This window comes from Sminthopsis crassicaudata, chromosome X (genome assembly GCF_048593235.1).
Source record: "Sminthopsis crassicaudata isolate SCR6 chromosome X, ASM4859323v1, whole genome shotgun sequence".
NCBI classification, from domain to species: domain Eukaryota; kingdom Metazoa; phylum Chordata; class Mammalia; order Dasyuromorphia; family Dasyuridae; genus Sminthopsis; species Sminthopsis crassicaudata.
This window is the reverse complement of record NC_133623.1, coordinates 7,721,462-7,745,624: the sequence shown is the minus strand read 5'-3', so window position 1 is coordinate 7,745,624 and position 24,163 is coordinate 7,721,462. Positions and strand designations below refer to the sequence as shown.

The window sequence follows — 24,163 nt, the reverse complement described above, 5'->3', positions numbered from 1 at the left end:
CCTGAGCTTCCCTCCAGCTCTAACTCTGCAATCCTATGAGTACCAGGCCAATGCTTTCTCTGATAAATGGTACGAAGCTTTAAAGGAGAAAAGAAAGGAAGGGAACGGGGTGTGTGTGCCAGGGAGCTACAAAGAAGGGAAGGAGAGGTACTTCCTTGAGGAGAAAAGAATACCAGATGGATGGTGTGCAAAGAATTGGCAGGCAAATCCTGACACTTCCTGGGTGGCCCTGAGCAAACCAATTCCCATCGTCATGACTCAGTTTCCATCTCTTTAACTCGCTAGAGTTGGATGGATGACCTCTGAGGTCTCTTTCTTTAAATCCAAGATTGAGAGGGTTTCTAATTCGAACCTTTCATTTCAAATAGTCACCCCTCTCTGTTCTACATCAATGAGCACAGAGTTCGATTGCGTTGGCTCCTGTGGGACAGGGAATAGCACCCACTGAGCCATGCCAACCGAGAGGCAAGTCTGGGTGAATATCCTTCACATATTCTCTTCTAGCCAGCCTCCCCCTACAATCCTCAAGCTCTACTTAGGGCCCCAAGCCTTGGGATAAATTAGTGGCAAAGAGATTTCTGAGGAGGACGGAGCGGAGGACAGCTGGCCTATGGCAAGTTCCCCTGTCCCTGGACCCATTTCCAAGCAAAGCCCCAGAGAATACTGCAGAGAATATCATGCACTACAGGTAAATCCCCGACTACCAGGACACTGAATAATTCCCAATTCTCAGATCCGTTTAATGACCACGGCACCTTAATGAGAAGGGAACAGCGAGCTGTCGGGCCTTGATCACATCTCTCTTTCACTCACTCTTCCAATCTATCTCGCTCAAATTCTAAGGGTTATTCATGCCTGACACCATCGTTTATAATCATCTGAGAAGGAATTGCAAAGCAGACATGGAACTATAATAAAAGGACCAACCGGGCCACAAATCATGTCTCTGAAACACAATGTGATGAATCTCTCTCTAGAAATCCCCAAAGGTGGGAAATGCTCCCCCGGGGATGAAACATTTTCACTTAAATTCCAAGTGTGAATCTAAAGGAGTTACCACATCCACAGGGCTCTGAGGCTCAAAAGACCCAAGGTCTAGGTTCTGCTTTGGCACGAAGCGGCTAGGTGATCCTGACCAAGTCACTTGGACTGGGCTTTAAGACAGATCCAGGTCTTTCAGCTTCTTTCCTATAGAGAAGGAAAACTGATTCTCAAAGAAGCAAAGGGACTTTCCTAAGCATCGGGGTCAGGATTGGAATCCAACATTTAGCGTTGGCCTCATTGTGTTATACAAAATGGAGGGCTCCTGCCATGTGGCCATTGTTTCACACACTGGGAGGAGCTCCTTCTAAAAAAGACTCCCCACAATGACTTCTCTCACTGACATATCCTGGTGAGTATCCGAATGGAACTGGCCTTGGGGAACCACATCAGGGAGAGTTGTGGCCATTAATCGTGTGACCCTGCCCCAGTCACTCTGGGTTTCCACTCTAAGGAAAAGGGCTGGCTCAGGGTCCCCTCTCATGTTATTACTCACTGATTCCCAATGGAAATTAACCAGGGGTCTTTAGCAAGGCTACAGAGATCCCCCGCCTCTCCTTGTGGGATGAAAACCAGGGAAGCTGGGCCTATCCCAGTGGGATGCAAATTTGGCCCCTGTATAATATAACTAATGAATGCTTTTGCTTTAAATAGCTGATGTGGTGGTGGGGTGGGGGTTGGTGCTCCCAGGCTCTAGGCTACTGAGCCTCGTAGTTCTCCAGCCATGTGTTTACAGAGCCAGCCCCCGGGCCAGGATCTCTCAGCTCTCCCAAGCTCCATCAAGCATTAAAAATCCCCATCAGCCGATTAACCTCCGAAATGACTTGGGACAGATTGAGCATCTCTCCCATAATCACTCTTAACCGGAAGGCAGCTGCAAATTGTTTGAACTCTAAAGTTGAGATTAATTAAATTTACCATTAAGCTCAAAGGCTGCACAAAGGATTGGGAGCCCCATGATGAAGACACTATGAGAAGGTTTGAGTGGGGGAGATGATGCTTATCATGTGGAAGAGAGGTTCCAGGTTGTTAGATCTAGAGCTAGTTCAGAGGGTATTTTAGGAGCTACCTAGTCCAACCTTGTCATGCTGTAGATGAGGAAACTGGGCCCGAGCTTGGTCCAGTGACTTACCCAACATCATACAGCAAGTATTTGAATCCAGATCTCACTGGATGGATAACTGGTACACCAGGAGTTTTGAGAATGGGATAGGGTTTTAAAGTGATTCCTACATGTGATTTCATTCAATACCCGTATTACCTTTTGAGGAAACTGCTAAATATTCTCAATTAATATACCGCAAAATGAAGGTTCAGAGAATTGAAGTGACTCACCTAGGGACACACAGCAGGCAAGGGTTCAAGGATGGATTTGAACCTGGGACTTCCTGACTCCAAGTTTGACACATTTAGAACAGTTCCAGACTGTGAGCTGAATCCTAGAACTTTCAAATCTGAGCTTTGACCTTTTTTTCCTTCTGGATTCGAGGGTCATAAAGGAAATGAGAGCCATGAGACTCTGTGGATGGCTGATTGGGAAGGGTAAGGTAAGGCTTGACCCGTAGTTGGGTGTCTTCTCTGTGAGTTTTTCTTACACAGTTGGAAGAGATATATAATGGTCTGTAATTTCTTAGCTGTGAGACCTTAAACAAGTAACTTAACTTCTCTGAGACTCCACTAAAAAGAGGGCTTTGCGACTGGATATTAGTTATTTATTTATTCTCCAGAGGCAAGCGGGAAATGGTGGTTTGCATAGATTAATCTGTAGAAATTTTCCCTGAAGAGAATATGAACTATTAGAGTTCAAAAGCTGTTTAATTTTAAATTTATGCTTATTAAATTTCATCACTATAAATTTGATTATTCTTCTAAAGAAACTAAGAGAAGGAATTTTTGTATAAGAAATATATGACCTGTAGCTCTTAAAAACTTTTCTCCACAGAGACTAATGACATGATAGGGGCATCTGGAGCTGGAAACAAACTCAAAGGTCATGTAGTCCACCCCTTCAGTATACAGACATGGAAACTGACGCCTTGAGAGTCACGGGATTATAAATTGAGAGCTTGCAGTTCTGTAGAGGGGATTTACATGAACCTCTGAAGTGGTAAGGAGACTTACCCACAGTCATACAACTAGTGTCTGCTAAAACCTTTGAAACCAGCTCTTAGGGGATCAAGGAATCACAGATTTAGAATGGGAAGGATCTTTAAAGGGTCCCTAGGATTTACCTCTCATTTTCTAAAGGAATAAAGTGAGGCTCAGAGGGACCTGCCCAAGTGAAGTCAGAGAGCCAGGATTCGAACCCAGCTTCACAGACTCCAGACTCAGTCTTCTTCCCCCTAAGCCCCAGGCTTAGTCAATGAGGTGAACCCAGAGTGCCTAGGTACAAAACCCTGCTGGTCAACTGGTTATGCACTACTCGTCATCTATTTGAAATCTCTTTCTCCCTTTGGATTTGGGACAATTTGCTTTTGCCCCGCCATTTTCTGGAGTGGCATTCTTGCCGAATGAAAGGGAAAATTGGGCTGCCCAGTCAGTGGTAGGAGCATGGCAGAAATGTTGATGGACGGGTGCGATGAAAAAGACAACAGTCAAGTGTGCAAAGTCACCTTGAGAACTTGCGTTGCCAAAGGGTTATTATTAAGTCAGGTGCTAATCGAAACATTCCTATCAACTGAACGGTTCAAATAAGACAGCTTTTCATTTGTGGCTTTTAGAAGTGGCTGGAGTAGTATTTATAGTCATGGCCATTACATTTAGGAGGCAACAGAGCAAAAATACATCCAATACCGGCATTTACAAATCTAAACACAATCCACTCACCTTGATCCATCTGATCAGCTAGAAGGAGGGGAAGAAACAGGCAAGTAATTTATGTACACGTTGGCTGAATTGTGTGGGAGATGATGCTTGTCCTTGTCCCTATTCTTTTTTGTATTATCTGGTCCTGTTGGCACTTAAAGTGCCCAGTGCCATTGTACTGGGCCCCACGGGCCCCACAAGCTCAACTCTTCCCTAACAGGATACACTCATGCAATATCAAGACTTACCTCCTCTCCAGTGTCCCGCTCCCTGGGGGCTCAGAGGGAAAACTGAGACAAGGTACCATAATAAACAAATGCAAGCTGAGCCATTAACTGACAATGACTTTGGGGCTCAGCCTTTCCACATCCCGTCTACATCTTAGCCAGTCTTCAATGCTTTAACTTAAAGGACTGCCATCAGCTCTGCTAGGAAGTCTCTGTTTCTTGCGACCCGAGCCGGTCTCTTGTCATTCAGTCTACCCATTAATCATCCTCTCATATGCATTTAAAAATTCATCAACCTTTCCAACGACTGCACTTTAATTCACAGTTAAAACAGGCACCCCTTACAAGGTCAATTCAGCTCCTCTGGTCATCGGACTGAAATGGCAGGAATTACAATCAGAGACAAGTCACTCTACCAGACTATCCTGAAACCTGGACTTTCCCAGGATGCAACATGGCACTCTCTCCTAAAGCCACAAGAGACAAATCAAGAATCCTCTCAGGAATTCCCAAGGGAAGGCACCAACTCATAATTCCCAGCTGAAGAAATGCAGAAGCACAAGGTTTGAATAATTTCCGGCGGGAATTTCAGGATGACTCAATCTTATTTAGGCAAAATTCGATTGTGGATTCACAAAGATGGGAAAATCATTATGTTCTACAAAATGGCACCCTCAGTACGATTAGGTGCAGGCTAGAAGGAACGGTTGTCACTCCTGCACAGGACCTTCTGCTCTAGTCGGTTTGAGAGGGGTGGAGAATGGGATGGGGTTGGTGAAACTACCACATGCAGGTCTCGAAGGGGTAAAATGAGGAACTAGAGGACGAGAAGGACATAGATAAGAAGATAGGGCATCATATGTAGAAAAAGAATGAGGGAGGAAAGAGGAATAAGAGAAGGGAAGAGGAAAAGATGCATCTCATTACTCACTGAGCCCCAAACTCATGTGGCCCCTGTCTTAATACTCTCCTCAGAAGGAGCCTAAAAGGTTTTCTTAAGCTCCACCGACCAAACCTGCGTGCCTCAAGAGGCAGCTTTAGTGCAACAAAAAAAGGATTGAATCTGGGACCAGGTGCCTTGGGCTTGACTCTTGCCCCTGATATTTACTACTGCAAAATTGTGGGCAAATCAGTTTCTCTCTGATTCTAGGTGGAAGGTTCTCTCTAAATTTAAAGACTCAAAGTCGATGACATTCAAAGGTCCCTTGTAGATCAAAATCTATGATCCTGCAACAAATCTCCCAAAAGAATAAAAAAGCAAAAAAACAAAACAAAACAAAACTGGAACGCTAAAATGGCTTCACCTTTCTCAGTGGTGGAGATGGGGGGGTAGGATTTCCGACCCTGAGTTCTAAGACCATTTCCTATTACTGAAATGGACTCCTTTGCCAACCCTTCAGCTTGGCCGTGTCTACTCAGCACAAACATGACTATAGGGCTCTTCTGACAGGAACAACCATGACAGCGAGTCCCCATAGGTTAGGATCCCAGAAGTAGGAGGCAGGGTTTGAAGAAGCTTAGCTAAGACTAAGACACACTGGCATTGGAAACTTTAGCCCAATTTCTATACATTTCCATAATCCAAGATCAAAGAGAAAAAAATACATATTTCATGGACTTAAAACCATGGATATTGTAAATAAGGGTCTTGGAGAAGAACTGCCAAAAAAACGGAAATCACCTCTATCAGACCTCCCATATACAGGCTGCATTTTGGGGGACAAAGAGACTTGGGGAGCACAAGCCAAGAGAGAAAGGGGGGAGAGGGAGCGATGAGGAGAAAGAGTAGAGAGAAAAGGGAGGGCAAAGAGAAGAAAAAATACACACACAGAAAGACAGAGACAGAAAGGACAAAGAGAAAGGGAGGGAGAAGTGGGTAAAGAGGCAGAAAGGTAAGGGAGGGAGGGAGGAAGAGAGGGAGAGAGAGATGGAGAGAGGGAGAGGGGGAAAGAGAGAGGGGGAGAGAGAAAGAAAGAGAGAGAGAGAGAGAAAGGGAAAGGTGAAAAACAAGGGAATATTAAGGCACAAAGAGGAAGGAGGGAGAAAAAGAGAAGGAGGAGGGTGGAGGGGAGCCACAGACGAGAGGATGAAAGAGAACAAAAGAGAAGAGAAGAAAAAAAACAGAAACACAGTGAGAATCATCAAGAGAAAAGCAGAAAGAAGGGAGGGAAGGAGGGAGAGAGAAAAACTCAGATTGGGGAATAGAGAAACAGAGACAGAAAAAAGATGAGACAGGAAGAGAAATGGGGAAAGGAAGGAGAAGTTGAGGGGCAGTGAGACAGAGCCAAAGAAATAGAAAAAGAGATGAGAGAGATTTGGCACCAAAACAAATATTGGGAGGAGGGAGATAAAGTGAAGAAGGAGGCAGAGAGAGATGGAGGGAAAAGAGGGAAGAAAGAAGAGGAAAAGAAATATCAAGGAGGGGAGGAAGGAGAGAATGGAGGAAAGGAGAGACAGAAAGAGAGAGAGAGACAGAGAAGTGTGAGAAAGAAAGAGATAAGGAAAGACATAGACAAAGCAAAAAGGAGAAATAGAGATTAAGCAATGTAGAGAGTTACAGAAAAGGAAGTGAGGCAGAGAGAGGGAAAAGAAAAGAGAAAGAAAGAGCCAGAAAGAGGCAAGAAAGAGAGAGAGTAAAAGAGAGGAAGGGGAGAGAAACATGTTAGAGAGAGGGGGGATCACTGAGACAGAGAATAGGGAGTAGGGAGAGAAAGGAAGATAGACATAGGGGACAAGAGAAAAGAAAAAGAGGAAAAAGAGAGAAGAAAAAGAATGAGAAAATAGAGAAAAAGACAGAGGAGAGAGGGGGAGGAAAAGAAAGGAGGAGCAGCAGAGGTGAGGATTTGAGAGGGAAGAAGAGATGAGAAATAGGGAATAGGAGGGAGAAGAAGATGGAAGGAAGGGAAGAAAGAGAGAGGGATGGAGGAAAGAAGGGAGACACACACACAGAGACTGAGAGAGAAAAAGAGAAACAGAGAAATACAGATAGAGATAAGAGAGAGAGACAGAGACAGAAAGATATACACAGAGACAGAGAAAAGAGAACACAGAGGGAATAAGGGGAGGAGGGGGAGAAACATGTTAGAGAGAGGGAAAGGAAAGAAAAAAAGGGGACAGTGAAGGAAGAGAGTGAAAAGAGAGGAAAGAAGAAAAAGAAACAGAAAGGGAGAGGGGGTCACTGAGATTGAGAATAGGTAATGGGGAGAGAAAGGGAGGCAGAGAGAGGGGCACAAGAGAAAGGAGAAAGAGGAAAAAAGAGGAGAGAATAAAAAGAAAGAGATAATGAGAAAAATACAGAAAAAGATAAGAGAGGGAGGAAGAAAGATGGAAGGAAGGGGAAGAAAGAGAAAAGGAGGGAGGGAAGAAGGGAGAGACAGAGAAAAAGAAATACAGAGAGATAGAGGTATAGAGATGAGAGAGAGAGACAGAGACAAAGACAGAGAGACAGAGAGAGAGGGAGAGATAGTGACAGAGACAGACAGAGACAGAGAAAGAGGAGGGACAGAGGGAATAAGGGAGGAGGGGAGAAACATGTAGAGAGATGAAAGGAAAGAAGAAAAGGGGACAGTGATAGGAAGAAAAAGAGAAGAGAAGAAAAGAAACAGAGAAAGGAGAGGGAAACCAGAGTAAGGAATAGGGAGAAAGGGAGGCAGGGAGAGGGGGAAAGAAAAAAGAAGAAGAGGAAAAAAAAGTAGAGAAGAAAAATAAAGAGAATGAGAAAAATACAGAAAAAGATGAGAGAGAGGGGAAAGGAAAGGAAAAGAGGAGCAGCAAAGATGAGGGTTTGAGAGGGAAGAAGAAAGAAGAAATAGAGAAGAGGGAGTAGGAGAAGGAGAAAGAGACAAAGCCACAGAGAGGCACAGAGAAAGAGAGACAGAGAGAAGGGGGGGTGAGAAAGAAGGATAGAGAGATGAGAAGAGAGGGAGGAGAGAGAGACAGAGGTGGAGAGACACAGAGACAGAAAAAGAGAGACAAAAAGACAGACAGAGGCAGGAGAGAGAGAGAGAGAGAGAGAGAGAGAGAGAGAGAGAGAGAGAGAGAGAGAGAGAGAGAGAGAGAGAGAGAGAGAGAGAGAGAGAGAGAGAGAGAGCAGAGAAGAGAAACAGAGAAAGAGATGCAGAGAGGTGGCACACAGAGAGACAGAGACAGAGAAGGGAGAGGTGAGAAATAAGAGTATAGGAAAAGGGAGGGAGCAGAGAGAGATAGGAGGCAGTGAGGTAAAGGGGGAGGAGGGAGAGAAAGAGAAGGAGGAAAGAAGAGGCAGAGAGGTGGTGTTGGAGGAAGGAAAAATGAGGAAAGGAGAAAAAGAGACAAAAAGATAGAAATAGAAATTTATAGAGGCTGAGAGAGGGGGCAATGGACCCCAGAGGGGGGGGAGGAGAATAAAGGGAGAAAACAAGAGACAGAGGAAAGGGGGTACAGAGGAGGCACTGAAAGCCAGAGTTTCCCTCTACCTCCAGGTGAGCACTGCTGAATGAGCGCAAGAGGGGCTGATTTCTGCTTATAAGGTGGGAAGGAAGAGCATGCATCTGCTACCTTTCTTTTCTCCTCTTTTTCCTTTGCGTTTTTCAGGACCTGGTCTCCCTCTCTCACATTTGAGTTGCTTCTGGATAGAGCAAGTACTCAGTCTGCGCATTTTCCTAGGGCTTCTGGGCAACCAGAAAGTGTGCCATCAAACCCCTTCTTTTGTCATATTACTATCCATAGGGGTACAGACATATTGATAAAGGTAGGCAGCCAAGTGTTTGTGACCCAGAAGATATGGAGTCACAAGTTTCGTCAAAGTTTGAGGATTTCCTGTCAAAAGTAGGAGAAGGCATTTCTTTAAATTGAATTAAAGGCTTTAAAATATTTTGCAAAAACTTTGCCTTGGTGGCTCAACCTATAACCACCAGCTCAATTGTCAAAAGTTGTCAGCTCGTGGTAGGAGCTAGCGTACATGAGAGCTGAGGACGTTCTTTTCACCTGGCAGTTAAAAGAGTCCCCTCCACTCCTTCGCCAGTGGCGGCCCTAGGTGACCAAGGTTTTTGTTTTGTTTTATCTGTTTTTACCATAAAAGTCGGATGCTGTGTGAGGTATTATTTGGTCAGAGACTTGAGAAGAAACATTCTCTCTGAGTTGGTCCCAGCTTGTGTCCTCATCAGGCCAAGGATGGGGGGGGGGGAGGAGAGGAGGCGGTCAAGATCCATTTAATGAACTTGCTGCCTTTTTCGGCACCCAAATGGCGCAAGTGAACACCAATCCCTAGCAGGTACCCCCCAACGTGAGCAAACTTCTCTACTTGGATGGATCAACATCCTGTCTTAGGTGGTTGATGACTTTTAGACCAATTCCAGATTATTATATTTTTTTAGGCAAGATGTTTCAGTTGATCCCTGAGCTCAGGACTAAGTAAGTGGGGATAAGGTGAGGTGGAAGGGGACATGAAAGCAGGTTGGATTTGTGCTTTCATAGGTCTAGGAGCCCCTAGAGTGGAAATTCTTAGAAGACTGCCTGGAAACCTGACAGGGGAAATGTATATGTTATAGGGAGGACTTTAACTCAGCTTTTACTATTTTTTTTAACTATTTCTATTTTCAAAACCATCCATCTGTCCACTATGCCATTGCTCCTCTCTCCATAGAGCATATCCAGATTTCAATTTATGCAGAGTTTTAAGGAGCTAGTGGATATTTTATTTCTATTAAAACAATTAAGAAGACAGTGGAGGTGCCTACGGAACTGTGATTGGGCAGGTAATGGACCAGCCCATCATAGATCTATCCTTCTATAGCCTACTAAGGTTCTGAGAGCCAATCATTCAAGTCATTCCTTTTAGAGGAGATAGTCTCCAGAAGGTCCCTGCTAAAATAGAATTATGGTACTTAGCAAGGGTAACATGTTAAGCCTCTGCTAACAAGCCAGATTTAAGATTCCAATAGATAACACAATCATTTCTGGGGTGCAGTGTGGAATGTGGGCTAGGGGTACCGGGAGACCCAGATTTCAGCCCATTAAACCTTTATGGAGACCAGCTTGTCTCTCTCAAATTCATATGACATCGCCCCCTAGTGGCTGCCTCAGAGATGACAGCATTTGGCAGGGCCAGGGACTAACAAAGTGGACATATTGTCCAAACAAAATCCCCATCAGCTAAAAGGAGCTTCTTTGTCAAAGTCTCATTCAAATTTAATTTCCTTTTCTTGCAATAGGGATCATATTGCAAAGTCTAGGTCACGTGGTTAGTAATAGGTAAAAGAGACCCACAATGGTATTAGAAGGGCCCGGGTTCAAAGTACTAGACGTGATTCCTATGCCTACCGTAAAGTCATTGAAGGATTGGCAAACACCAAAACCTTCAGATGCATTGGATGGTCAGAGAGTGAGCTCCAGTCCAGGCTCTTTCAATCACTCTAGCACCATGGCTAGTTCCTTCTCCTTTCTAAGGCTATTTTGATCTCTTTAATCAATGAGGGATTTGCCAGAGATCACATATCTGTAAGCCTCGGAAGTGTTCTTACGCTGGGCTTTCTTATTTCCCTTTCTGCCCACGGACACTTTAAATGCCCACGGTAAAATCAGAGACCCAATTTTTGCTGGGAATTCTCCACTAATTATGGGATCGATCCTTAGTGGGCAGCTAGGTGGCACTTTGGATGGAGCCCTGGACTTGGAGGCAGCAAGAGCTGAGTTGAATATTCTGCCTCAGGTACTTACTAGCAAGCTGTGTGGCTCTGGGCAAGTGCTTTCACCTCCCTCAGCCTCAGTTTCCTCATCTGTAAAGTGAGGATATAAAGTGAGCACTTAATTCCCAGGGTTGTCCAAAGGATCCAAGGAGGTAACACAAAATGCTTGGCCAACCTTAGAGCATTCTCTAAATGTGCGTTATTATCTAGAGCTGGAAAGGACTGGAGAGGGCATTTAGGCTGATTTCTGTATCCCCAGATGGGGAAATTGAGGCAAAGAGAGACCTCACACACATGGTCACACAGGTAATAAATCACCGAGTCAATATTTAAACTCAGTGTTTCAATATTTCCCTATGCCCCTGAGGTCAAAGCTTTAAGGCAAAGCAATGGAACCCTAAGGTTGTGGGGGGTTAGGGGAAAAAAGCATCCTGCTTGCTCTTGGTCCTCAGCAACTGAGTAAATGATAAAGTTTTAGGTGACCACGTGCCAAAATTATCAACACTGGAAATGGGATAAGGACATCCAGTGTGTGTGACTGATTAGATTGTAAAAGCTGAGGAAAAGGCCCTCCACAGTGGCTGTCATAAAAGCTACTGTTACAGTCAAGGGGATTAAGCTACAAGTCACTCAGCTCAGCTGCCCAATGGGGTCAAATGGCAAGGTTCACAGGTCAGCAGCAGGGCTCCAGAAACTAGGCAGCCTTAGGAGTGGTCAGCAGAGAAATGGCTGTGCCTTTGGCAAGTGTGGGCAGTGGAGGGCCCTGGAGCCAAAGGTGTGCCCCAATTACCAACAGGCTTCACTCCACATTCTTTTGCATTAGACCCACCTTCTCTTTTTGTGCTTTTAATTTTTTTAATTTTTTTATTATTATTATTATTTTTAGCTTAGATCACCTTTAAAAAATGGAAATCACTCTGATGGGCAGGGAGCCCACAGCAAAGTTTGTTTTTAATGTCACCTTTTGCCCTTCAGACTCTCCCTATGTCCTGATCAGGGTATGAGACTCAGAGGCTGAGCAGGTCATCGGGCTCCTCAGAGTACTTTAGATACCTTAGTATCATAAAATAATAATAATAATAGTGATAATTCCTTTTTCTATATGGATTTAAGGCTTATAAAGCACTTTCCATACATTACTTAATTTGATCTTCACAATGACTCCATGAGTCAGGGGCTATTATTATCATTCCCTATTTCACAGATTTGGAAACTGAGGCTTAAAGTGCTCAAATGACTTTTTCAAGGTCAAAACAGCTACAAGTATGACAAGGCAGGTCATTGTGACTCCTTGGCAACTCTGCCCCACTGAGGCACTACAGGACAGTTAAGCAGCTTTAGCCCTGGGCCTGTTCCATTTTCTACACCTCAGTAGAGGTAATAAAAACACTGATTCCAGGCTGCTCAGGTCTGCTAGAGAAGCAGGAAATGAAATCAAATGTTGTGTTCCTTCACCTGGATTAGGTCTTTGTCCCACTTCCGCTCTGTTCTGGGGATAGCTCTCTTCCCACAGTCATTCCCTAACAAGGCAGAATCTACCTCATCACCTTCTCTCAAAACTTACCTTTCTGGGGATCTAGGTTCCTGCTAGGTGATTGGAGTGAGTCTGATAAATTAATTGACAATAAACCATTAATGGCCGATAAGATATTGCTCAAAGTATCATTTTGCCCCAGAGATGGGTCATGGGAAGGCATGCCCCCTTAAAGATGGCTGTACTTGGGGTCTTCGCTATTGTGGCCTTTTGCTCCCTTGGCAGGTGCCTAGGGAATAGGCTTTGGCATGAGAAACTAATTTGACTCTTCTCAAACCACAGCAGCAAGTTTGGGGGTTACAGATAAGAATGTTTCAGAACTTGGGATGTGGGTGGGACTTACAGGGGTCAGCCCAGTTAATGCCATTAGTCTCAAAGCCCCTGCCTTAGTGTGACGAGTACAGCAGTTGTTCTTGGGCATGGCAGGCTGTATATGTATGTGTGTGTGTGTGTGTGTGTGTGTGTGTGTGTGTGTGTGTGTGTGTGCTCTTGAGGAGAGAGAGCTGTAAATGAGATGAGTTTGCTGTGAAAAATTGGGATGATGGCCCTGGCGACTCAAGCTGGGACCCCAGATAGACGGGCATCGGCTTGGATTCACACAGCATATACTTTGGTCTGTTTTGTCCAGTCCCGGCACAAGATGGGGAGCAGCTGGGCTGAAAGGCTAAGCTCTCCAAAGGTGGGTAAAATGGAGGATGCCCGTCTCCATAGCTCTCCGTTGGTCAACAACAGAGAAAATTTTGCCGCAGTCTAAGGGTGGGGTTCAGGGAGAGGAGGGGCCGTGAAGGCTCTGCCAACCAAGCCCCCTAGTGGAGCGGATGTTACTGGCATCTGCATTGGCATCTGCAATGCGGCACCTAGCTTCGATGGATTCTTACCCAGTGGTCACAGCTCCATATGGGAGCGACGACAATGACCAAAAGCTCGGAGAGCTGCAAAACCAACACACTGACAACTGTTGTGTGTCTAACCAAGGTGAAAGAGTGTAATCAATGTAAACATTTTCTTCAGCCATTTTGTAAAAGTCTAACGTAACAGGAGGTGAGTGGGAATGGAGGAGAGAGAGGAAATCTTTTAACGAGAAATTTCTTACAAGATAGAAAACAATCTTACGATCTTCACTCTCACCCTATGACAGGAAGACAATGTCTGGCTTTCACATAAGATCAGCACCCATGTTGCCCCTCAGAATTGAGCTTGCTCTTTCCCTGAGAAGCAACGCAAAAGGTTCAAGGGGCAACAAAGGTCCATGGAGTCTGGTTCCAGCAGCCATGGCATACGCCGGCAGGAGCCTAGAGCTGTCTTCAGAGAAAATCACAGTAGAGTAGGAGACGCACACACAGAAAGAACGACAACAGCAGTCACAAGAGTAAATGTTTATTAAACACCGGCAGTGTGCCTGGCCTTGTGTTACGCGCAGGATGGGCTTGGAGAAGAACAACATAGGGAACGCAAAGCTCACATTAGACCCAATGCCTGTCCTGGGAGGGTGGGGGGTGTAATGGATATGTAAGTGTAATCTGCAACTGATTATGGGGAATTAACCAGAGAGGTGCCAAGCAAATGGGGGGGGCACCTGACAAGGAAATGGGCCCTTGAAGCTCAGAACAAACACCCAATGCTTCCCAAATGTGTGGGGCATCTTGGCAGGGAGGGCCAGAGAAAGGAAAGACTATTTTGATGAAGCACAATGCCTCTGTTGTTTCATTGTTCCCTGTGGTGTCCGTTGGAAATGGTTTTCTAGGGGGCAGCTGGGTGGTGCAGTGGCTAGAGCACCAGTGCTGAAGTCAGGAGGACCTGAGTTCAAATCTGGTGTCAGACACTTAACCCTTCCTAGCTGTGTGACCCTGGGCAAGTCACTTAACCCCAGTTGCCTCAAAAAAAAAAAAAAAAAGGAAATGGTTTTCTAAGCCTTTCTCCATCCCTTGCTAACTCCCCCTGTCCTCCTGGGTTCTCAGCCTCCTGCCCCCTGCTCTCAGTATGGGAGCCAGACATCTTGGTCCTCATGACATGGATGGGGGCTACTCCCCCCTCTCCGAGAGATCTTACTGACCTTGAACAAAGGAAAGGCAGAGGCAGCACAGCTCCCCACACCTTCCACTTCCTGCTTTTGAACCTGAGCAGGGATTTGTGCCCCCCCCCCCCATCACCAGGAAAAGCTGCCACAGGCGTCTGAGGGGAGGAACCCTGGAGCTGGGGTCTCTGCGTGAGGAGCCAAGGGCAAGTGTGGACGGGATTCCAGCGACCCCTGGGGCGGCGCTGACTGTCCGCCCCCAGAGAGGCAAATCCAAGCGGGCGCCAGAAGCCCCCACTTCCCAGGGTCTCGGTTTGTTTTTCTGAGGCCAGGACAGAATAAGTTGGTTTTGAAAAGCTGTGGAGGGAGCCGGTGTAGGATTTCTGCCCCATTTTAGGCAAATAAACCTGTTCTTTGCATTCTATGGGAAAGCCACCCCCCTCCTGGAGGTGACTGTGACTTGTTTTTTTTTTTTTTTAAAGGACACAAAAAAAAAAAAAAAAAAAAAAAAAAAAGAGCAGGGAAGGGGCGGCGGCGGCTGCCCCAAACCGGAGCTCGGGGGCTGCAGCAAGGAAGCCGCAGGCGAGCCCCGTTTTACAGGCAGGGGGTGACCGGGACTGCATCGGCCCAGTTCGGGTTAAATTAGAACCCGCCTTCAAGAGTCCAAAGCCGCCTTCACTCTAGGGGACAGAGGACAAAGGGGCGCCAGGATGCCGCCCCTCCCAAACCGCGGGGAAACACCCCCCCCCAAGTGGGAAAAGCCGCAGAGGGCCCCAAGGCTCACAGCCCCCCAATGGCGGGGTCGGAGAAGCCCGGGGTTAGCGCCCTCTGCCTGCTCCAGCACCCCACTAAGGAAGGAGCCCGGGTCAGCGTGTGTACAGCAGCTCCCGGAGGCTAAACGGGTCCTCGGAGACACGGGCGGAAAAAAAGCAAACCCCGCCCAAGTCCAAGAGGCCGAAGCCCCCCCCCCCCCAGAGAAGCCCCCCCAGGCGTTCTCTCACATTCTGCTCCCTGCCCCCCAAGAAACAAGGCGCCGAGTTCCGGGAGCCCCGAGCTCGGCTTCAGCTGCCTCAGTGGTGGCACAGTGCCGCGCCAGGTGCCAGGGAATGTGCGTTCCCACCCATCACATTTACTGGGCTCCGACCCCAGAGTCCCAGCGCGGACTTTGCGCCCAAAGGGAGCCAGTGTGGCCTGGGAGCCTGGACTGGCCCGCACCGCCCACGCTCCAAGCCTAGGCAGCCTCTCCCCTCCCTCCCCTCTCCCCCCCTCCCCTGCTGCCCCAACTCTGGACTCAATCTCGCCTTAGGACGCTGGCCTCGTGTGTGTATCTGTGTGTGTCTGTGTGTGTGTGAATGTGTGTGTCTCTGTGTGTGTCTGTGTGTGTGGGAATGTGTGTGTCTCTGTGTGTGTCTGTGTGTGTGTGAATGTGTGTGTCTCTGTGTGTGTATATGTGTGTGTGTGTGTGTGTGTGTGTCTGTGTGTGTATATGTGTGTGTGTGTTTTCCCGTGTCTGCGATGAGCCCACGGTGGGGAGTTGAAGTGGGAAGTCGCCAGGACAGGGAATGGTAAGGAAGGGGTAAATACAGCAAGATGGGAGTGGGGAAGAAGGGAGAAGTGGGAAGGATGGGGAATGGGGTGGGGGAGTGGAGAGGAGGGGGCGGGGACAGGGGAGGGGGGAAGATGGACAAGATAGGAAGTGGGGTGGGGAGTAGGGAGGGGGTCAGAAGTGAGGGAATGGACGAGAGGGAAACGGGGAGAAGGGGGACAGTGCGCTGGGGGCTGAAAATGGGCAAGAGGGAGAGAAGTGGGCAAGATAAGGATTGGGGTGAGTGGGAAGTAGTGGGTGGTGGTAGGGGTGAGGGACAGAGGACTGGACAGGACGGGGAGGAAGGCGGAGGGGCGGGGAAGGGAGGATGAGTGGAGAAGAGGGGTAGCAAGGGTAGTGGGGAGGTAGAGAGAAGTGGGGTGGGGGCAGAGGAATGGAATGGATGGGGAGAGGGGCGGAAGGGAGAAGGGGGAAAAGGGGGAAGTGGACATGAAAGGGGGTGGGTGAGAGAGAGGGGAGAGGGGAGGAGTGAGATGAGGGGGAGAAAAAGCTGGGGGGCAGGGGAGTGGACAGGGTGAGGAATGAGGGAGAGGGCAGTGATGAACAAGAGGGGCAGTGGGAAAGAGGGAAAGGATGGGGGGAGAAACGGACAAAATGGGGAGTGGGATGGGGTGTAGGAGTGGGCAGGATAAGGAGTAGGGTAGAGAGGGGAAGAGGGAAGAAATGGACAAGATAGAGAGTGGGTGGGGGAGCAGGGAGGAGGGGCAGACAAGAAAAGAAATGGGAATGAGGAGTGAGAATGAGGTGGGGTCCAGGGGAATGGCAGTTTTGAGTAGTGGGGTAGAGGCAAGGAGTGGAGAGCAGGGGTGGGGGGAGGATGGAAGGGGTGGGGTAAAGAAAGGGCAGGAGGAGGAGTGGAGGGGGGGACTAGCCGAGGAGTGGCGGCGGTGTAGGAGTGAGGGAGTAGGCTGGGGGGCAGAGGAGCAGGGGTGAGAGAGGGGAGGGACAGTGGGAAGGAGGGGAAGTGGGGTGAGGGTGGGAGCAAGGGGAGTGAGGAGAGAGGCAAAGCATGAGGGTGAAGAAATGGGCCGGATGGGGAAGGGGGTGTGGGTGTGGGCAGGATGGGGTAGAGAAGCAAGGAGCAACGGAGGAATGGAGAGGAGCAATAGGAAGAGGGGGGTGTGGGGAGTAAGGGAGGAGGGGAGACATTGGTGCAGAAATGACAAGATAGGGGAGCAGAGAGGAGGGGCAGAGCCGACAAGATTTGGGGAGGGGGAGTGAGGTGGGGTCAGGTGGAGTGAGCAGGGAGAATGAGGACCAGGGGAGGACTGGAGAGGCAGGGCAATAGGAAGGAGGGGGAAAGGAGGGTGGGGGTCCCAGGAATGGATAGAATGGGGAATAAGGAGGAGGGGCAATGTGTGTGGGGTGGAGAAATGGGCAGAATAGGGAATGGGGGGGAGAAGTGGAGAGGAGGAGCAGTAGGGAAAAGAGGGTGGGGATCCAAGGAATGGGGAGGAGGGGCAAAGGGTGGAGAAATGGGCAAGATGGGGAATGGGTGGGGGTGGGGCTAGGATAGGGTGGGCTAGAGGGGAGCAGGGGAGGAATGGAGAGGAGGGGCAAAGTAGAGGGTGAGAAATGGGCAGGCTAGGGAGTGGGGGGGAGGAGTGGAGAGGAGGGGCAGCAGGAAAAAGGGAGAAAGTAAGCTGGGGGTCCAGGGAATGGCTAGGATGGGCAGTGGAGAAATGGGCAGGATGGGGAGGGGGTGCAGGACCGAAGAGGAGGAGGGGAAAAGTTGGGGAAACGCATAAATGGGAAAAATGAGGGGCACAGAGGAGGGATGGAGTGCACAAGATAGGAAGCGGAGGGGAGGTGGGGTCAGGGAGAGAGGGCAGGACGAAGAATGGGGAGTGAGTGGCCGAGGGGAGCAGAGAAGGAGGTGGGGCGGAAGAGCAGGCTGGGAGGTAGAGGCAGTGGGGAGGATGGGGGAAGTGGGGTGGCGGTGAGGAAATGCCCAGTGGGGGCAGGGGGAAGCAGGAGTGGCCATAGTGGATAGTGTGGAGTGAAAGACGATGGGCAGGATGGGGAGTAAGGGAAAGGGGACGAGTGGATGGGAAGGGGCAAAGGCAAGGAGGGCTAGAGGGGAAAGGGGAGGAGAGGGGGAGGCAGCGAGAGGGGAAGGGGGTGGGAGCAGGGAAGCAGGGTGTGGTCATGGGCGGGAGGGGGAGGGGGATAGGAGACTTGGGAGGAGGGAGAGTGGTGTGGGGGAGCTGAGAAAGGTGCGGCATGAGGAGTGGGCTGAGGGATGGGGAAGAGTGGAGGGGGGGCAGAGGAGTGGGGAGGACGGAGAGTAGAAAGAAGAGGAGTGAGGGGGAGGGGGAGGGGGAATGGGCTGGGGAGCGGGAGAGGAGTGGGAGAATGCGGAGGAGGGGAGCGGGGGAGGAGGAGTATGGGGGGAAGGGAAGACTGGGGTGGGGGCCGAGGAATGGAGAAGAGGGGAGAGGGAGAAGAGCTAGGCTGAAGGGGCAGAGTCAGGTGGAGGAATGGGGGGGTCACGGGCAGTATGGGGAATGGAATGGAGGCGCTGGGAGGAGGGAGAAATGGGCGGGGGGAGGAGGGGAGTAAGGGAGAAAGGGAAGAGTCGGGTGGGGCTCGGGCAAGATGGGGAGGGGGAGGAGGGGAGGGAATAGGGAAGACAGGGAATGGAGTGGGGAAGTAGGGAAAGGGGGGGAGGGCGAGAATGAGGTGCGGGGGATTTAGAAGTCCGCACTCCCACGCACACTAATTAGCCCCCCTGGCTCTCGGCCGGTTACCTGCTCCCCGGCCAGCTTATGAGTCTGCCAGCCTTCGCAAGGGGGAGAGGCAGCGGCGCAGTCCCAAGGCCGAGTGGCCGCCCCCGCCCCCCCCCTCGCCTCCCCAACTGCTCATTTGGCAGTGCTAAGCAGCCCCCCACCTGTGGCCGTTTCAGGCTTTGCTGTCCCCGCCGCGCGGCGCAGCGGCTTTTTTTTTTTTTTTTTCTCGGCTGGGGGCCAGCTCGCGAGCCTCAGCCGCTTTGGTTCAGAGAAGGGGGGGCTTCTCTCGGCCCCTTTCGAGCCCTGCCGTTCTCCGATCGGGTCGTTTTGCTGCGCCTTAAGGAGAGCCGATGCCGATGCCTAATTATATATATATTTTTCCTTTTTTAAAATTTAATTAATTTTTTTTTTCCAATTGCAAAGGCTGCTCCTTGGGGGCTGCAAGGACCTCACCGGGAAGGTGGCCGCTACGTTCAAAGTTTCGGAACCCTACAAGTGTGCGTGTGCCTACCGAGTGTGTTTCTGGGTAATTGACCGCTTTTCCCACGGCGAAATCGGGCAAGAGACGGCGTCTGCTTACCTGCAGGGAACGCCTTCCGTGCGTCTCGGTCCGGCGCTCCGCTCGCCTCCCCTATGGCGCTGACGGGGGGCGCGGAGCTGGCTTCATTTGCCGGGGAGCTCAAGGGCTCCCCGAAATCCGAATCCGCTCGCTCCTAAGCCGAGCCCAAGGCGAGGCTGGGGATCGCAAGTCTCGGGCTGCCGTGGCTGCGCCAAAGACGCAAAGCTTGGCGAGCCGGGGATCTGCGATCGGAGCGGAGTCTTCGCTCCGGAGCGGGGTTTCTCGGAGCGGGCGTGTGCCTACGTGTCTGGGGCGCACTTGGGCTTGGGGGTCCCGCTCGGAAATCACAAAGCGCCCCGGGGCAGCCCGCGCCATCAGCCGCCGCTGCCCGAAGAACAGGTGGCGAAGGCGGGCTGCGAGCGCGGCGGGGCTGGGGAAACACTTGTTGGCTACGGCGGCGCTCGCCGTGCCCGCAGCTCATTCTCAGAGGGCACTGAAGCCCGGCTCCGCCATTCCCTGCGGGTGCGCCCAGTGTCCCCGCGGCCGCTCCTCGGGCGGGTGCGTAAAGCTCCCCGCGCTTCGGTCCGCTGGCACTCGCTACTTCCCGTTCCCAGTGGCAGAAGGCTGGCTGGCAAGCCCGGGGAACTTGGATTTTTCGCTAACAGTTGGGCTCCCTTGGCAGACGCCTCCCGCCTCCCCAATGCTCTGCGCCCGGGCAAAGCGCAACAGGTCTCCCGGGAGCTCGCGGACGGAGCTCGCCTCTCCCTCGTCTCCCAGTGTCGCTGTCCCCTGGAGCCAGCCCCCAGCCCGTGAGCCGTGTCCGCAGCTAAGGTCGGGGAAGGGCGGGGATGTGTACTTGGATGCCCGCTCACCTCTCGGGCTCCATTTCGGGGAGCGGCGACTGCCGCGCATCCCCATACCACCTACCTAGAGCGGAGCGCACGGTCTGCGGGGCGGACGCGATGCTCGGAGTCTCGGCGGTCGGGCGCGTCGGAGCGGGCGGGACAGCGGCTCCCGAGGAAGGTCTCCCGGCCCCGCGAGCGCGGAGCCGGGAGCTGGGCGGGCGCCTGCCGCAAGAGCCGCGGCAGGCAGAGGTGGAAGAGGGGTCGGCGGAGCGGGAGAGCTCCGCCGACGGGAAGGGAAGGGAAGGGAAGGGAAGGGAAGGAACGACGGCAGAGGGATTGGCGCGCTCCGAGCGCCGCAGTCTATTTCAACTGCCGCGAGCCCGCGCAAGCAAAGACGCAAACACTTGGCGGGGGTGGGAAGGCGGGGCCACTTAACCCTTTGGTGTCTGGAGCCCCCTGGGGGGAGGGCACCTCACAGGAGCCACCCCGCCCCGCCCGCGCTGGCAGGAGAGTGGGGAGAGGTGAACTTCGTCTCCCCCATCGCCCCCCAACTTTGGGGGGCTTAGGGGGCAATATTTACGACTTTCCTCTCTCTCTTTCCCCCCTCCTCCCCACTAAAGCTCTGGGCTCCGTGCTTCAGTGCGGGGAGATGGAGGCAATGAAAAAAAAAAAAATTTTACTGCAGAGCAGCCATGAAGGAGGGGGACAGGGACGTGACTGGGGGCAAGGCAGATAGATGGAGGACTTAGAAAAAGGAGCTTTGGGGAGTCGGGACCAGCGGGACTTTTCTCAAGCCGAAGGCTCGGCGGAGAGCCTAGCCCCCAGCCCCAGGGCAAGGGGAGATGGCCAAAATTACCCAAGGAGCCCCCTTTCCTGAAAAGGGCTAAGACTTGGCTGAGTTCCTCCCTCCCTCAGTCACACCCAGAAAGGTAGCTCGGAATTGCTTAATAAAAATAAAAATAAAAATAATCCTAATCCTAATAGCTGTCTTTTGTTTCCACATCCCCTTCATTCCCAAACATGTCCCGACCCAAATAACCATCCTTTGCAATAAAATAAAAAAAGGGAGAGGAGGGGTGGGCGAAACCGTTAGGTCCCCCCCAAACTGACAACCAGCACCACAAACTCAGTCCCCCAGAGTGTGCATCCTCCCCACGCAGGGTCTACTCCTTTGAAAGGAAGGGGGCAAGGTACGATTTTTCCTCTTTTTTTTTTTAGGTCTAAGCTTGGTGCTTATAATTAGATAACTTTCAGCATCTTTTGTTTTTTGGGTTTTTTTTTTTTTTTTATTTGAATTTTTGCTATTCTGCTTGCTCTTTCCATTCTCAAGATCTTAGTCGTTGTGCAGGTCGTTTGCCGGGATCTGCCGCTCTTCCTCTGCAGTATTCTCTCCCTTCTCGGAATTCACAATTTCGGGGGAGCTTCCTATCTCAGAGAAGAGCCCCAGACAGAGGCATGCAGAGACAGGGAGACGTGGAGGAGACAGAGACGGAGAGACAACCTGGCTCGCTGGGTCCAGGGGCTGAGAGTAGTCATTAAATAGGTCTCAAGTCCCACCTGGACCGAAAGGGATTTTTGGCAGCACTAAGGCAAGGCCACCGGACTTGCGAATCAACAAGGGTGGGGACGACAAGTTGTGTTCCACAAGAGGCCACTGTTGAGACGAGACAGTAGCTTTTGCTTCAGCTTAGTTACAGCTCAAGAGCTACAAAGAAGAGGAGACCAGACTAGACTATTGATTCTCCCTCGGACACTGGCTGGACTTCCCAAGGCCTCCCTATGGGAGCACTGGCCTTTCAGGGGGCTTGCCTTCCCCGGGGGTCTCCACAACACTCCCCTTACTAAGCCGCAGCCCTTGTGCTCCATTCTAGGGACTCCTTTCCCCCAGCAAGTCCCAAACTTTAGAACCTGGACTGGGGGGACAATTCATTTGGCTTGTGAACAGTCAGCCCAAGAGCTTGGGCATGCAGAAGGAGGGAAAGAAACAAGGCTGGAAGAGGGAAAGGCCCAGGCTGCAGGCAGGGGTGGGGGGAGTCTGCTGGGAAAATCTGCTTTTGGAGGAATCATCCTGAAATGGTTCGGGAAGCAAGTGAGGCAGGGGCTTTCTCACCAAGTTAGAAGAGGATTCAACAAGCAGCATTTAAACACCATGCTCACCACCTCTCAGACAAGCCATCACATCTCCCCGGCTCCCAGCCATCCCACCCACCCAGGCTGGACTACAGAGCTACAGCTAGAAGGGACTAGCTATAGTCTTATCCCAGGTCCCTTCCAGCTGTAGCTCTAGATCCCATGCCCTGCTGATTATTTACCAGGTACTGTGCTAGGCAGTGGGCATCCAAAGGCAAAAATGAGATGAGCCAGAGAGTTAGAGGAACATAAGTGTTAGAAGCTCGGACTCGGCACCCTTTTGGAAGCCTTCGGGTTGAAGTAGGATGTCCACCTGTTGGGTATGTTTCAGTGCTTGTATGTTTTCTGGTATGGCTTGAATGACTACGTGGCCTGAGGTTCTTTTTAACTGTGAGAGTCTATGATTGTATTTTTATTTTATATCCCTGTTCTTGAGGAACTCATTCTGCTAGTTCAATTTAGATTGGATGATCAGCAAATTCAAGGGGTGTGTGTGTGTGTGTGTGTGTTTGCATGTGTGTGTGTGTGTGTGTGTGTGTGTGTGTATCTCAATAATTCTGAGGACACTTAAAAATTGGAAAAAAGCAGGAAAGGTCTGAATTTTGTCTTGATTAGATATAGGGATTCTGAGAAGGAAAAATGATATAGGGGTTTTAAGAAGGGGTTCCAATATAGGGGTTCTAAGAAGGAAAAAAAAATCATTCTAGACTTGGGAGGCAGACTATGCAAAGGCTCAAAGGTGGGAAACTGCAAGTTTGTTAGAGAAAACACCATGTAAAAGAGTCATAGTCTAGTTCCAGACTGAAAAGATGGGCAAATTCTCAGCAGGTCATCCCTCTGCCTTCACCCAAGCAGAAGAAGCTGGATTCTATCTTAGAGGCAATAGGGAGCTACAGAAGCTTCTTAAATAAAGGAGTCCCATGATCAGAACTCTGATTTGGAAATACTGACCTGGCAGCTAGGTAGAGGCTCAGCTAAGTGGCACTGCAGTGCCAGACCTGGAGTCAAGAAAACTCTTTTTTGTAAGTTCAAATCTGGCATCAGACAATTACTATCCCTGTGACTGTAGGCAGGTCAACTTCACTCTTTGCCTCAGTTTCCTCACCTTAAAATGACCTGGAGAAGGAAATGCCAGACCACTCCACTATCTCTGCCAAGAAAATCCCAAATGGGGTGATGAAGAGTCAGACAGGACTGAAATCTGTGTAGAGAATATATGGGAGAGAGATGAGATGGCAGATGGGAGCAGAGTAATTAAGAGGCTTTTGCAATGGGTTAGGGAAGAGGTGATGAAGACCTGAACAAGGTAGAAAATAGAGGACAGATGAGATAGGAGTTGTGGAGGTGGAGTCCAGCTAAAGTTGGTATGAGATTTGATGTGGGGGAAGGGGAAGGGTGAAAGTGAAGAGCTGAACATGACTTCTACATGAGTAGAAGAATGGTGATGGCCTGAAATGCAAGAACGCAATGAGGACGATGAGTTCAGTTTTGGCCACGGTAAGTTTGAGATGCTTTCGGGGCCTTTCATTCCATAGCATAAAGCTCTGTTGTCTTCCTGTGGCAACCTCCTTCCCCAACACTCCCAAGTTCAATAATGAGCCTAGCTAGAACAGACTGAGGCAGCCAGATTTCAAGAACTTTGATTTGTCTTTTGAAAGAGATATACTCAGGAGGGTTTTTCAAGAAGATATACTCGGGAAGGTTTTTGAAGAAGATATACTGAGGAAGGTCTACAACCTTTTCCCCAGACAGGGAAAGCACTTCTCGCCTAAGGCTTCTTATCCGTTCCCATGGTGGAGAGCTGTGTTCTTCCCTGCTAGGAGGATAGAAGTGCCTCATGTAGAATCCCTCCTGGTATCTTTCCACCCACATGCTACATCAGAAACCATGTCCTGTAATGAATGGCTTTGGAGAAGAGGCTTTGGGGCTGAACCTGGAGCCAGGGTAGAAACAGCATGCATTTAAAATGTATTTCAAATCTGAAATTCAAGTGAAAAAGGTAGAACCA

At 50.0% G+C, this 24,163-nt stretch overlaps 1 protein-coding gene across 6 annotated transcripts in view; it reads right to left on the bottom strand.

Annotated features, from left to right (window-relative positions):
* HTR2C (5-hydroxytryptamine receptor 2C) overlaps positions 1-20,373 on the bottom strand; it is a 152,281-nt gene extending 131,908 nt beyond the window's left edge. For all 6 annotated transcript variants that reach the window (XM_074277322.1, XM_074277317.1, XM_074277319.1 and 3 more), the window contains exon 1: positions 20,108-20,373. The gene's annotated coding sequence lies outside the window, so the exon portion shown is untranslated. The remainder of the gene's footprint in view (positions 1-20,107) is intronic.
* Between the last annotated feature and the right edge of the window lie 3,790 nt (positions 20,374-24,163).